This window comes from Maniola hyperantus, chromosome 25 (assembly GCF_902806685.2).
Source record: "Maniola hyperantus chromosome 25, iAphHyp1.2, whole genome shotgun sequence".
In the NCBI taxonomy this organism is placed as follows: Eukaryota; Metazoa; Arthropoda; class Insecta; order Lepidoptera; family Nymphalidae; genus Maniola; species Maniola hyperantus.
Window position 1 is genome coordinate 1,190,087 of NC_048560.1, and position 12,037 is coordinate 1,202,123.

The window sequence follows — 12,037 nt, forward strand, 5'->3', positions numbered from 1 at the left end:
TCAACGCATCGCAGAGATATAAGCTCTCTTTGGGTGTTCTATCGCCTCTATAATGGGGAGTGCTCTGAAGAGTTGTTTGCTCTCTTTCCACCCGCCATTTTCGACAACCGCACCGCACGCCACCGCAAACAATTTCACCCTCACCACATAGGTGTCTGGTGCACTTCGACCGCCCGTTGCGCCAGATCTTTTTTCCACGCACATGCAAACTGTGGAATCAACTCCCTTCGCCAATGTTCCCATTAGATTACAACATGGGGTTATTCAAGGGGCGGATCAAAAAATTCCTAAAAGCCGGCAACGCATTGGTTCCTCTGGTACTGCAACTGTTCATGGGCGGTGGGGCAGTAATCACTTTACATCAAGTGACCCGCCTACTGGTTTGCTCGCCATTTTTCTATAAAAAAATACTATAAAGTACTAAGTACCCACAATAAAGTATTGAATTTTCTCAAGGAATTCTCAGTATACTCATTCACAACTTAGGCGAAATTGCCCAGTCTTGTAGACTGTCGCAATGTAGCCTGCCTTCTTCTGTTGGGTATATTTACCAGTATATATAATGTACTCTGTGGGTATATTTTGGAGAGTGTGCTGTGGCGCTCCACAATCCGTTGCTCCTTCACCGTTCTACGACAGAACTGCAGCGAAATGAAAGCAGCATTCTAAAACAGATTTTCGTTTATTTTTATGCATTATAGTTTTTGAGTTAAGCTGTCGTAGCCTAGTGGTTAGGACTTCCGCCCTCCGATCGGAAGTCGGGGGTTCGATCCCGGGCACGCACCTCTAACTTTTCGGAGTTATGTGCGTTTTTAAGTAATTAAAATATCACTTGCTTTAACGGTGAAGGAAAACCAGTACCGGGTAACCAGCAGTGGCGTGCAGCTCATAGAAGCATAAACGCACTGCTTACCCTCATTGTAAGAAATCAATGCTTACTTTTTCATTATAACCTGCCGTAAAACAAGTTCATACCTAAATGCATACCCTGGCTTGATCTCCTGTGCACGCCACTGGTAACCAGCATGCCTGAGAGTTCTCCATAAATGTTCTCTAAAGTGTGTGAAGTCTGCCAATCCGCACTTGGGCAGCGTGGTAGACTATGGCCAAAACCCTTCTCACTCTGAGAGGAGACCCGTGATCATGATGATTATAGTTTTTGATTTATCGTGCAAAATGTCGAAATAATAATACTGTAGTACGGAACCCTCGGTGCTCGAGCCTGACTCGCACTTGGCTGGTTTTTATACCTACTTGCATTAGACTCTCATAGGTAGAAGGTGCTATCATAATGGAACAATCAATATGACATTCCTACGCTCTAAACGCCGCGCGTCCTTCTATCAAAGTAGCTCGCCTGGGAACGAATCCACGACCTTTGCCTGTCAATCATCCGTTTGATGAATTAAACTATTGTTGAAGTTATACATCAAAGATAGAATGTAGCTACCAATGCGTAGGTATTTGATGAGATTTACATATAGAGAGAGAGCCAGCGCGTGCCAGACCTTTATTTTATAAAAACACATTTTTTATGTCAAAGTATGAAGTCTAATTTTCTTTTCATTTTCTTTAGAATAGTATTAGAAATCACGTCATGTATTGCCAGACACTAAAAAAATAAAAATAAAATAAAATAAAAATCCTTTATTTCGACCATAAAACACGATCATAATTTGTTAGTACACACGCCTTAAAAACTATTGTTAGTAATCTTATAACTATTTACCCAATCCTAATACTATATCTAAGACAGGCTTGATTAGTCAGCACGTGCACCATATGACAATGGTTCAGGTACTGACAATCAAACTTGTCAGCAAATGCCCTCAGGATGCCATTGGGGCTAGCCCGTACCCTGCGCACCAGGGATGTGCACCGTTTACGCATGGTAGTGTAAAAACAATCCACATGCGCATCCGCGAACATACCCGACGCGCTGCAGTAACGAGGCAGACCCATTAGCATCCTGAATGCATTATTGTACTGAACACGCAGGGCATTGTACTGTTTCTGCGTGTAGTCCACCCACAGGCTACTCGTGTAAAAAGAAGTGCAATAAGCTCTAAAGAGCGTTACTTTTACAGGAATAGTACAACGAGCAAACCTGCGAGCGATCATGTTCGCTCTAATAGACAATGCCCTGCGTTCTCTCTCTATGTCGGCATCATCTTTCAGGTCAAAAGACACCACATGCCCTAGGTATTTGAACTGAACCACCCTCTTTAAGGGGGTAAAAGACTGAGATCTATAGAGCGCACTTTGACTTTGCTCAGACTTTGGCGCGGGGGCTGTGCGGATGTGCGCCCTGCCTCCCCGTTTCCTCCCCGATCCCTCATCAGCCACTGGTCCCGCCATTATGACACAACATAAGTGGCAATGGTGATGGATGGCAAACGGGTGGTGATATTAATTTAATATTATCATCATTTATCATTATCGGTCAACGATTAGGACGGTGTTATTCTAGAGACAACCACAATTTAAACTCACAATTTGATTTACTCTGAAATAATTAATTAGGTAACTATTACATTATACTTACGTTAAAAAATACATTATAATGTTCTATACATAATATAAAAAGACTTTTCCGGACCAACTGACTGATATCTATTAGTGATGTGCACTAATAGATATCAGTCAGTTAAACGCTGGTTAAACGTTTGTAATAAAAAGATTAACCTAAACCGCTGGGGTAAATATCTTAAAATTTTGACAGTAGGTTTCTTTTATAACGTAGGCTGTAGGCACTCATTAATAGAGCTAACAGGTCAATCCCAAGTAGACTTGCTTATTCTTTTTGATAGTTCTTCAAAAATCTCAGTAGATTCGGTGACGATTCACAAGCGCTTGTAAAATATATTTGATTTAAAAAAATCGATTTCTGTTTGAATTTCATCAATAATTTCTGTTGTAAACAACTAAGTAGTATTATTATTTATGTTATGTTATTACGTATGTGATAATTAAGTTTGTTATTATAAATTAAAGAAAAATCTACAAAATAATGTACATTCTGCTTTATTCGCTGCACCTTACGATTTAGTTAATGGTCCGATTTTTAATCAAATTGATGTACTTAGTAAATATTGACTAAGTAAGCATATTATGTTTTCGAATTACGAAAGGTTTACATGACCAATTAAAAAAACAGTAAAGTTCTTATTACCTTTAAATAATAAATAGAGTTTGTTTCGTTTTTACTCTTACTTATTTCTGTCTTGTAACAATATTTATCTTTGTCTAATGAAGGTTTATTAATATTATGATGCTGTATACAAAATTGGATACGTACGTATCAATAAGATGGTAATTATTGTGAAGTTACTTTATATCTATCGCATAACACCGTTTTCCAAATGATTTTGTCCTAGACCTCTAGTTAGAACAAAAACACGTATTCGCACCTTACATCATAGGTATCCTAGGTATCAGAAAATCTGTCTGAATCATCAAGGTCTTATTTAAGAAGGTTAGAATTATTATCATTATGTAATTTCAATATTTTTATATAATTTCGTTTCATTATAATATTATGTTTATTTAATTTTATTATTTGTTGTTCAAGTACAAGATATAATTATTATTATTAATAGCTTAAACGCTAAAAGGTACAGGGTCATATCACATAAGGGTTATTATTTATGTGTCACCCTAACCGCGCCAAAAAATGGATTTGGTTTATAGGGTCTGATTAGCTAAACTCAAATCAAAATAAACTCATCGTGGCGTAGGGTTTTTAACATTAACATTACAATAAAACTGAATTGTTACCTATTACAAGTTTCTTTACGTAAGCCGGTAATTTCTGGGCAAAGATTAGTAGATGTTGAATTGTTTATAGCAGTATTATAATTACAGCTGTTGAGATGGTTATGCGGTTATGACGGTGTGAGCACATTAGAAATTATAATTCAGAAAACACTTGCTAAACTTTGAATTAGAATTTGTTGAGATCGGTTAACCTAGTTGTATATATGATTATAGAGGTGACTGTACCACTGAGACGGCATAGTAGTACACAAACTGCGTTCCTGTGCCGCCTCATCATGGCGTTGCCGTGTCCGCTGGGTTTTAGTGGGTATTCTGGTGTGTTACAGTGAGTCCCACATACCTCCCCGGAAGAAACGTGGTCAATTGCGTTACTTCCGGAGGGGATGCGTAAAAGCATTTCCCAGCGAAAAAAAAAGTAAGAATGAGTATAACGCGTAAAATTTAACTGCTCACGGGCTATTTTAACTTTTTGTGTCAATTTTTTTAGTCCTTATTTTAAAAGTGAACCGTACTTTTGATACGACAGTCAATCCATAGAGTTAAAATGGCGCGCGAGGAGTCATTTGTAAGTACAAATTATTGGTTTAAGCATGGGTAAGCGGTGATAGCCTAGTGGTAAAAACGTCGGCCTCCTATTCAGGGGGTCGGGGGTTCGATTCCGGGCACGTGATATTATCTTTTCGGAGTTATGTGCGTTTTAAGGAATCAAATATCACGTGCTTTGACAATGAAGGAAAATATTGTGAGGAAACCTGTATGCCTGAGAGTTCTTCATAATGTTCTCTAAGGTCTGTGAAGTTTGCCAATCTGCACTTGACCAGCGATAGTCAAACCCATTCCATTCTGAGAGGAGACTCGTGCTTAGTAGTGAGCCAGCGATAGCTTGATTATGATGACGGTTAAATAAAACCTAGGAAACATGCCGGTTAAATTTTTAGCTCACATTTGCGCACCCTACCTAATAGGTTATTACCTATTTAAGATAAGAAAAGATAAATACCTAATAAATTATTTATAATTAATATAAAGATATAATAATAGATGATATAATTAATAATTATATTAACATTTATCGTCGGATGCGTACAATTATCTGCATAAATAATTACGTTTAATTATTACTAGATTATATTATTTTATTGCGTAGGTATGTGTTTAAGCTTGCATTTAATTTAATCATCCTACTAATATTATTATAGATCTTAAAGTTTGTTTTTTTGTTTGTTTGTTCATCGACTGACGACCTCCCTGGCGCAGGGCTACTTTTTATCCCGGAAAATTACAGAGTTTCTACGGGATTTTTAAACACCTAAATCCACGTGGACAAACTCCCAGGCATCACCTAGTATTCATACAGAATATTATTTATGTATGCAAGTTGTATCATTTATTAGGATCTATGATCTAACAAAGATAATTACTAGATCTTAATGCTTTTTCTAAGAGAAATAAATACAAGTAAAATTTAATGTTTTTTCTTTTAAACTTTAAAGCCTTCCCTTGTAGGTAAAACCTATTTTCGTGATCCTCTTTAGTGAGAAACGCGATCAAAAAACCCCGGAAGCGGCCCCTCTGAACATCCTTGTAGGCTAAGGACTATAGTATAAAAGATCTGCCTGCCTTTCACACCACCAGTCGCGCGAATTTACCGCCGTAGTATACCGTACAGTCTAGTGCGTGTGTTTAGTGGTTAGTGACGAACTTTGTGTAGAGGTGATTGTTTTTTTTTTATTTTCTTTAGAGTGTTTAGTGAAAGAAAGGATTTGTGCCTGAGATGTAAAGATGTGGTGCCAAAATGAATGAAAGAAAGAAACGTCATGAAAAAGTGTATCTGAAAAATGTCATTAATTTTGCGCAATTTTTTTAAATATTTATATTTTTTTATGATAGTGTTATTAACTTATTAACTTATACTTCAAGGACATTTCCAAATTATTTTTAAATACATATCAAATATTGCGGAACCGGCAGGATTCGAATCTGCGTCTCCTGGGATCGCGCCCAACGATTTGATCTCTAAGCCAAGGAGACGCAGGTTCGAATCCTGCCGTTTCCGCAATTTTTGATATGTATTTAAATACTATTTAGATTTTTTTGTAAATAAATCTTTAACTGAGAAATAAATGACTTTTGACAGGTTTAGTACATAATTTGAATTGAGTTGTTTAACGACTGAAAAATCCGCCCACTACAGGCGGATTTTTTTAGATTATAATAGGGCTGACATGTACATAGATATAAAATTCTTTAATAAACAAAGAAAAAAACCTAATTCTCAATTTTGTAAATGTACTAAAAAAGTGTCCACTCAAATCTGCCCTATTTGCCAAAAGTTCAACGCGCGTGCGGCTCGTCACAGTTTAATTTAAAGTTTTAAACACAGTTAAGCAACTGAAATCGTGGTTAAACATAATCATTATGATTTTAAAACTACAATAAAGTATTTTTATGAATTTACAAAACATTATAATTAATAAGAAGGGCATTCTATAATGTTCGATCTTATGAAGAAAGAAAAGTTTTATCTCTTTTAAAACTCCCAGTATTTTAGTATGTTATTTATCACACAAGTATTAGTATTTATTTGACCTAATTATGTCAGTGCGTCAATATCAGTTGACTGTGCTGGTTAAGAAACGTTGACCCAACTCGGTCACTGGATTGCTGACCGATTTTGAAAGTCAAAATTTTAACCTTTCTTCCGAACCCTCCGAATATGGAGCCAAAGTCTTTACAGTGGTTAAGATTTCGGCCTCCCATAATAATTTCTTAAATTAGCTAGGTAGCTTATTTACAATTTTCGTAAGGATCTCTAATTTGTTTGAAGAAAGAAAGAAAGAAGTCATTCAGGAATAATGTAGCTTTCTACTTGTGAAAGAATTTTCAAAATCAGTTCAGTAGTTCCAGAGATTGCCCCCTACAAAATAACTTACAAAACTTTACCTCTTTATAATATCTTTCTTCTATGTATATAAAAATTCAAAGTCCTGACTGACTGACTTATATATCAACGCACAGCCTAAACCGCTGGTCCTAGAGACATGAAATTTTGAGGGTATGTTTTTGTAAAGAGTAGGTATCCACTAGAAAGGATTTTTCGAAATTCCACCCCTAAGTGGGTTAACTAGGGGTTGAAAGTTTGTATGAAAGTCCGTCATTTTTCAAGTTATTTGCATGAAAATTGGTGTTTGGGTTTTCGGTCACAAATGAAGAAATACATGTTCCAGGATTTTTGGAAATTCAACCCCCACGTCGATTTTCTAAATTCAACTCGAGCGAAGCCTGGGCGGGTCAGCTAGTTAGTATATAAGTTAAATTACAACAAACATAACGTAGGTAATCTAACAGCGTGGGACTATTTCAAAACGAGATGGTTCGCAAATTATGCTTTGTTTACCCGACGTTAAAGATAGGGCGTTGTGCATAAATTATATTATGCAAAATATTAAAATTCGCATGCGTTTTCCCACGTGTTCAGAATTCTCGCTCTATTCATAAACTTTGAACAAGCTTATGGAATTTTTTATATTTTCTTTTACTTAATATGGGAATTAGTAAAAATAAAGGCTCTATTGCCTCTAGATTATCGCTAATATTTGGCTACATCTTATCGAGGTTAACATTTTTGTTCCGTTTGCCGTGGAGACCCTGGGGCCATGGAGTCTTAGTGCTAAAAAAATTACGAGACATTTCACCGCGATTAATAGCCTCATCTGGTGACAGAAGGGCTGGCCCATTTTTTGCGCAACGGATCAGCCTGGCCACACGTTAAAGATAGGGCGTTGTGCATAAATTATATTATGCAAAATATTAAAATTCGCATGCGTTTTCCCACGTGTTCAGAATTCTCGCTCTATTCATAAACTTTGAACAAGCTTATGGAATTTTTTATATTTTCTTTTACTTAATATGGGAATTAGTACAAATGAGGGCTCTTTTGGCTCTAGATTATCGCTAAATATTTACTCATATTATTATGTCAGTATTTACTGGTTATCTACTCCTTATTTATTTTAACCCCTTTCGGATTTCGGACCCCTTTGAGATTAGAGCTTCTCTAATCTGTGGTCGGCCGTCTCTATGATCGGCTATGAATGCTATGATGGATGGATGGAATGGTGGATGGAATGATGTATGGATGGATGGTTGTTTACTTAAAAATTTACCTACATTCAAGAGGAAAAAATGTAATAATAAAAAACGAAGAATTCAACAATTAACATACCTATCTAATTATATAATATTAAATAATCAATTTAATGCTTAATTTACAAAGTCACGATTCACGACTCTTATTATCAAAGTAAATAATTGGTTTATTGTTGTCAAACGTATGAGCAAAATTATGTTTTTGTTATACATATTTGGGCAAGAAAGCTTTTCTATCTGGTGATAGATGCCATTCATTGACTTGACTGAGATAAACAACAATTTTTAGGGTTCCGTACCCGAAGAGTTCCAACGGGACCCTATTACTATATAACTACTGTCCGTCCATCCGTCTGCCTGTCTGTGTGTCAGCGGGCTGTACCTCATGAACGGTAATAGGTAGAGAGGATAGGTAGGTACAAGATATAAAATTTCAATTATATCTTGTACGATAGAACCCCTCAAGTCCGAGTCGCACTTGACTGGTCTTTTAATATTGCAATATAGATCCATACTTTCATCATCCATACTTCACTTATCACCTTCTTCACTTTCTTCTTTCATCATCCATACTTACTTCATCCCGGAAAATCAAAAAGCTCTCCCGGGATTTCATCTACTCTGTCTACTATACCTATTTGGTTGAAAGTCGATTCTTCCAACTTATAATAAGTGGTCTCGCTACGCTCTGATAATATGATATTAATCAGATCCTTACCAAACAAAACAACTATCAAAAATGGTAAATATGCATCGCATTGAAAATCTCACCCTTTTTTTCTCTCTTAAATAAATAAAAAAATCTCTTAAGTAATACGTATGATTTAACTAGCTTATGCTCGCGACTTTGTTCGCGTGGACTACCTATACAAATTTCAAACCCCAATTTTACCCCTTAGGGGGTTGAATTTTCAATTTTTTCAAAGATTTTTTTGGTGACTGACTTACTGATTTCAGTCAGTAAGTCAGTCATTCAGTCAGTCAGTCATTTTTCCTTTTAGATCATTATCATCATCATCATGATCAACCCATCGCCGGCTCACTACAGAGCACGGGTCTCTCACACACCTTTGAGAACATTATGGAAAACTCTCAGGCATGCAGGTTTCCTCACGATGTTTTCCTTCACCGTTAAAGCAAGTGATATTTAATTAATTAAAACGCACATAATTCCGAAAAATTAGAGGTGCGTGCCCGGGATCGAACCCCCGACCTCCGATTGGAAAGCGGACGTCCTAACCACTAGGCTCTCACAGCGTTTTTAGATATTTAGATAATATTAACAAAAGCTGTATAAAATAGCGTTAACAAGTAAATCTTCTGCACTACTGTTATCGCAAGGTCTTTGACATTTAAGTTCAAGGGCACTCACGATGCATCGAAACAAGTCATTCATTTTTAGGGTTCCGTATCCGTACCTCGAGACGAAAAAAGGAAGCCTTATAGGATCACTTCTTTGTCTGTCTGTCTGTCGTGTCTGTCAAGAAACCTATAGGATTGCTTCCCATTGACGTAGAATCATGAAATTTGGCAGGTAGGCAGGTCTCATAGCACACTTAAGGGGAAAAATCCGAAAACTGTAAATATGTGGTTACATTACAAACAAAAATGTGTTCATGAACAAATGATTAGTATTTTCAACTTTCAAAGTAAGATAGTATAGCAAGTGGGGTATCATATGAAAGGGTTTTCCTGCACGTTCCAAACCAGATTAATTTTTATTTTTAATCATTTTTATGCTTGTTTTTGATTTATCGTGCAAAATGTCGAAAAAATACGACGGTAGTATACGGAACCCTCAGTGAGCGAGTCTGACTCGCACTTGACCGGTTTTTATTAAACCCATACCTCTTCCCACTAATAAGACAACAGCGCTTACCACTGCGCCAGAGAGGTTGTCGAAACAACTGGGCCACACGTCCTTTTTGGGATAATATTATGTGAGAAACTAGTTAATTGAAAACAGTTCTGATTTAGAACCTAGGTAAGGTCTAAATCCCAGACTAGCCTAGAGCAATTACACGCCGCATGCCTGCAAACGACCTTCCTCTACCAGCGCATCACGAGTTCGGCATATCAACTGCAATGTAACTTGCAGTTAACTTTACTAACTGCTGGCTTGAACTAGCTTAATGTACTTACTTTATTAAGACTCATCATCATCATCATCATGATCAACCCATCACCGGCTCACTACAGAGCGCGGGTCTCCTCTCAGAGTGAGAAGGGTTTTTGGCCATAGTCTACCACGCTGGCCATGTGCGGATTGGTAGACTTCACACACCTTTGAGAACATTATGGAGAACTCTCAGGCATGCAGGTTTCCTCACGATGTTTTCCTTCACCGTTAAAGCGAATGATATTTAATTAATTAAAATTAACATAACTCCGAAAAGTTAGAGGTGCGTGCCCGGTATCGAACCCCTGACCTCGGATTAGAAGGCGGACGTCCTAACCACTAGGCTATCACAGCTATAAAATAAAACAAAAATATCTTTATTTTTCTTTCACAAACAGTAGGTACTTATCCTAAACTAGCTGATGATGATAAAAATCCTGTGGGAACTCTTAAATTTTCCGGGATAAAAAGTAGCCTATGTCCTTCCTCCCTGGGTTGCAAGCTACCTCTGTACCAAATTTCGTCAAAATCGGTTGAACGGTTGAGCCGTGAAAAGCTAGCAGACCGACAGACAGACAGACACACTTTCGCATTTATAGGTAATATTAGTATTAAACTCACCTACATAAATGTTCACGTTTTATTTAGATAGGTACAAAGGAATTTTAACTTGAAAACGGCAAGTAATTTTCGTAAGAGCATTAATTAACTTTACGATCGAATTATCGTAAAGTCAAAGTGGTTTAAATTGAATTAAATGCACTTTGCCCTTTACTTAAGTACAAAACTATAAATATATGGTATGAAATTCGTAAAAAAGTTTATTTTATTCTTACCCGACAATTGGGTATTGGACTACATCAGAATAAATTATTTCTCAGTGATTTTTAAATAGAGGGTCTTCCAAAATACGTAAAATCCACGTCCTTGTTAGTTCTAAGTGTAATAACCATTAATTTAAATTATCGATTAAACTAAAAAGTACGTCATTATGATGTGACGTCACATTCCAGTTTCGTTCCCGTGCGCGTTTTGACGTTTGATAAAAAGTTATTGATTTGACTAGTTGTCAAATACCGTATTATAGCAGTTTTTTAAGGGATTCCGAAAATGGTAAAAAGGGACCCCTATGGTGCGACCAAGTCCGTTCATCTGTCACACCATCAATATCTTTGGAATATTTGTACGGCCAAAATTAATAGTCAGTCCTCTCTGTAATTTGTCGATAAGTTACTTAGCACGCGCTGTTATTTGGTAAAGATTGTACCTATGGTCTTTTTTGACAAATAACAACGTCGCTAAGTTACTTATCAACAGATTACATACCTACTGATTGGCTATCAATTTTTTTTTTTTTTTTTAAATTTCGACCGCTAAGTAAAATTTCGTTTGCGAGTTGCAACCGTAACGTTAAAGTATTCAAAAAATATTAATATAAGTAGCTTCATTAATAAATTCAAAAAAAGATTTTTATTTATTTCTAAGCCCTACGATGACGATAATTTTGACCTACGATGAGAGAGAGTTTATAATCGACATTGGGCAAAAAACTTTGTTATTATTATACTAAAAGTTACTCAAAAATGCCTGTTGCCATCGTGTTATAAAATTACACAAATTCTAAACTTTAGGTTTCAAAAATTAGAAATAGTTGTATAGACATAAAGAACATCAATAGATCAGTTTTTATTAAATGGTTATAGTTTTATAGTCTGCCAGTTAATTAAATGATTTATTATGTGTGGCAAAAACTATTAGAATGTTAATCATTAACGGAATGTTAATTATTAATGCGTAATATTAATTATTGCCCTCAAATAAAAAGTAGATATGGATATTTTTCTGCTTATTCATACAACCTGGCGCAGTGGTAAGCGCTGTGGTCTTATTAGTAGGAGGTCCCGGGTTCGATTCCTGGCAAGGGTTTGGAATTTTACAATTTCTAATTTCTGGTCCGGTCTGGTGGGATGCTTTGGCCGTGGCTAGTTACCA

General features: G+C 36.4%; 2 protein-coding genes across 3 annotated transcripts in view; one reads left to right on the forward strand and one right to left on the reverse strand.

Annotated features, from left to right (window-relative positions):
• The window catches only part of LOC117993801 (zinc finger protein 59-like), a 77,835-nt gene that overhangs the window by 16,193 nt on the left and 49,605 nt on the right, over positions 1–12,037 (reverse strand). The gene's annotated exons all lie outside the window — the stretch shown is intronic.
• The window catches only part of LOC117993876 (cuticle protein 21-like), a 45,727-nt gene continuing 39,106 nt past the window's right edge, over positions 5,417–12,037 (forward strand). The window contains exon 1 of the mRNA XM_034981749.2: positions 5,417–5,490. The gene's annotated coding sequence lies outside the window, so the exon portion shown is untranslated. The remainder of the gene's footprint in view (positions 5,491–12,037) is intronic.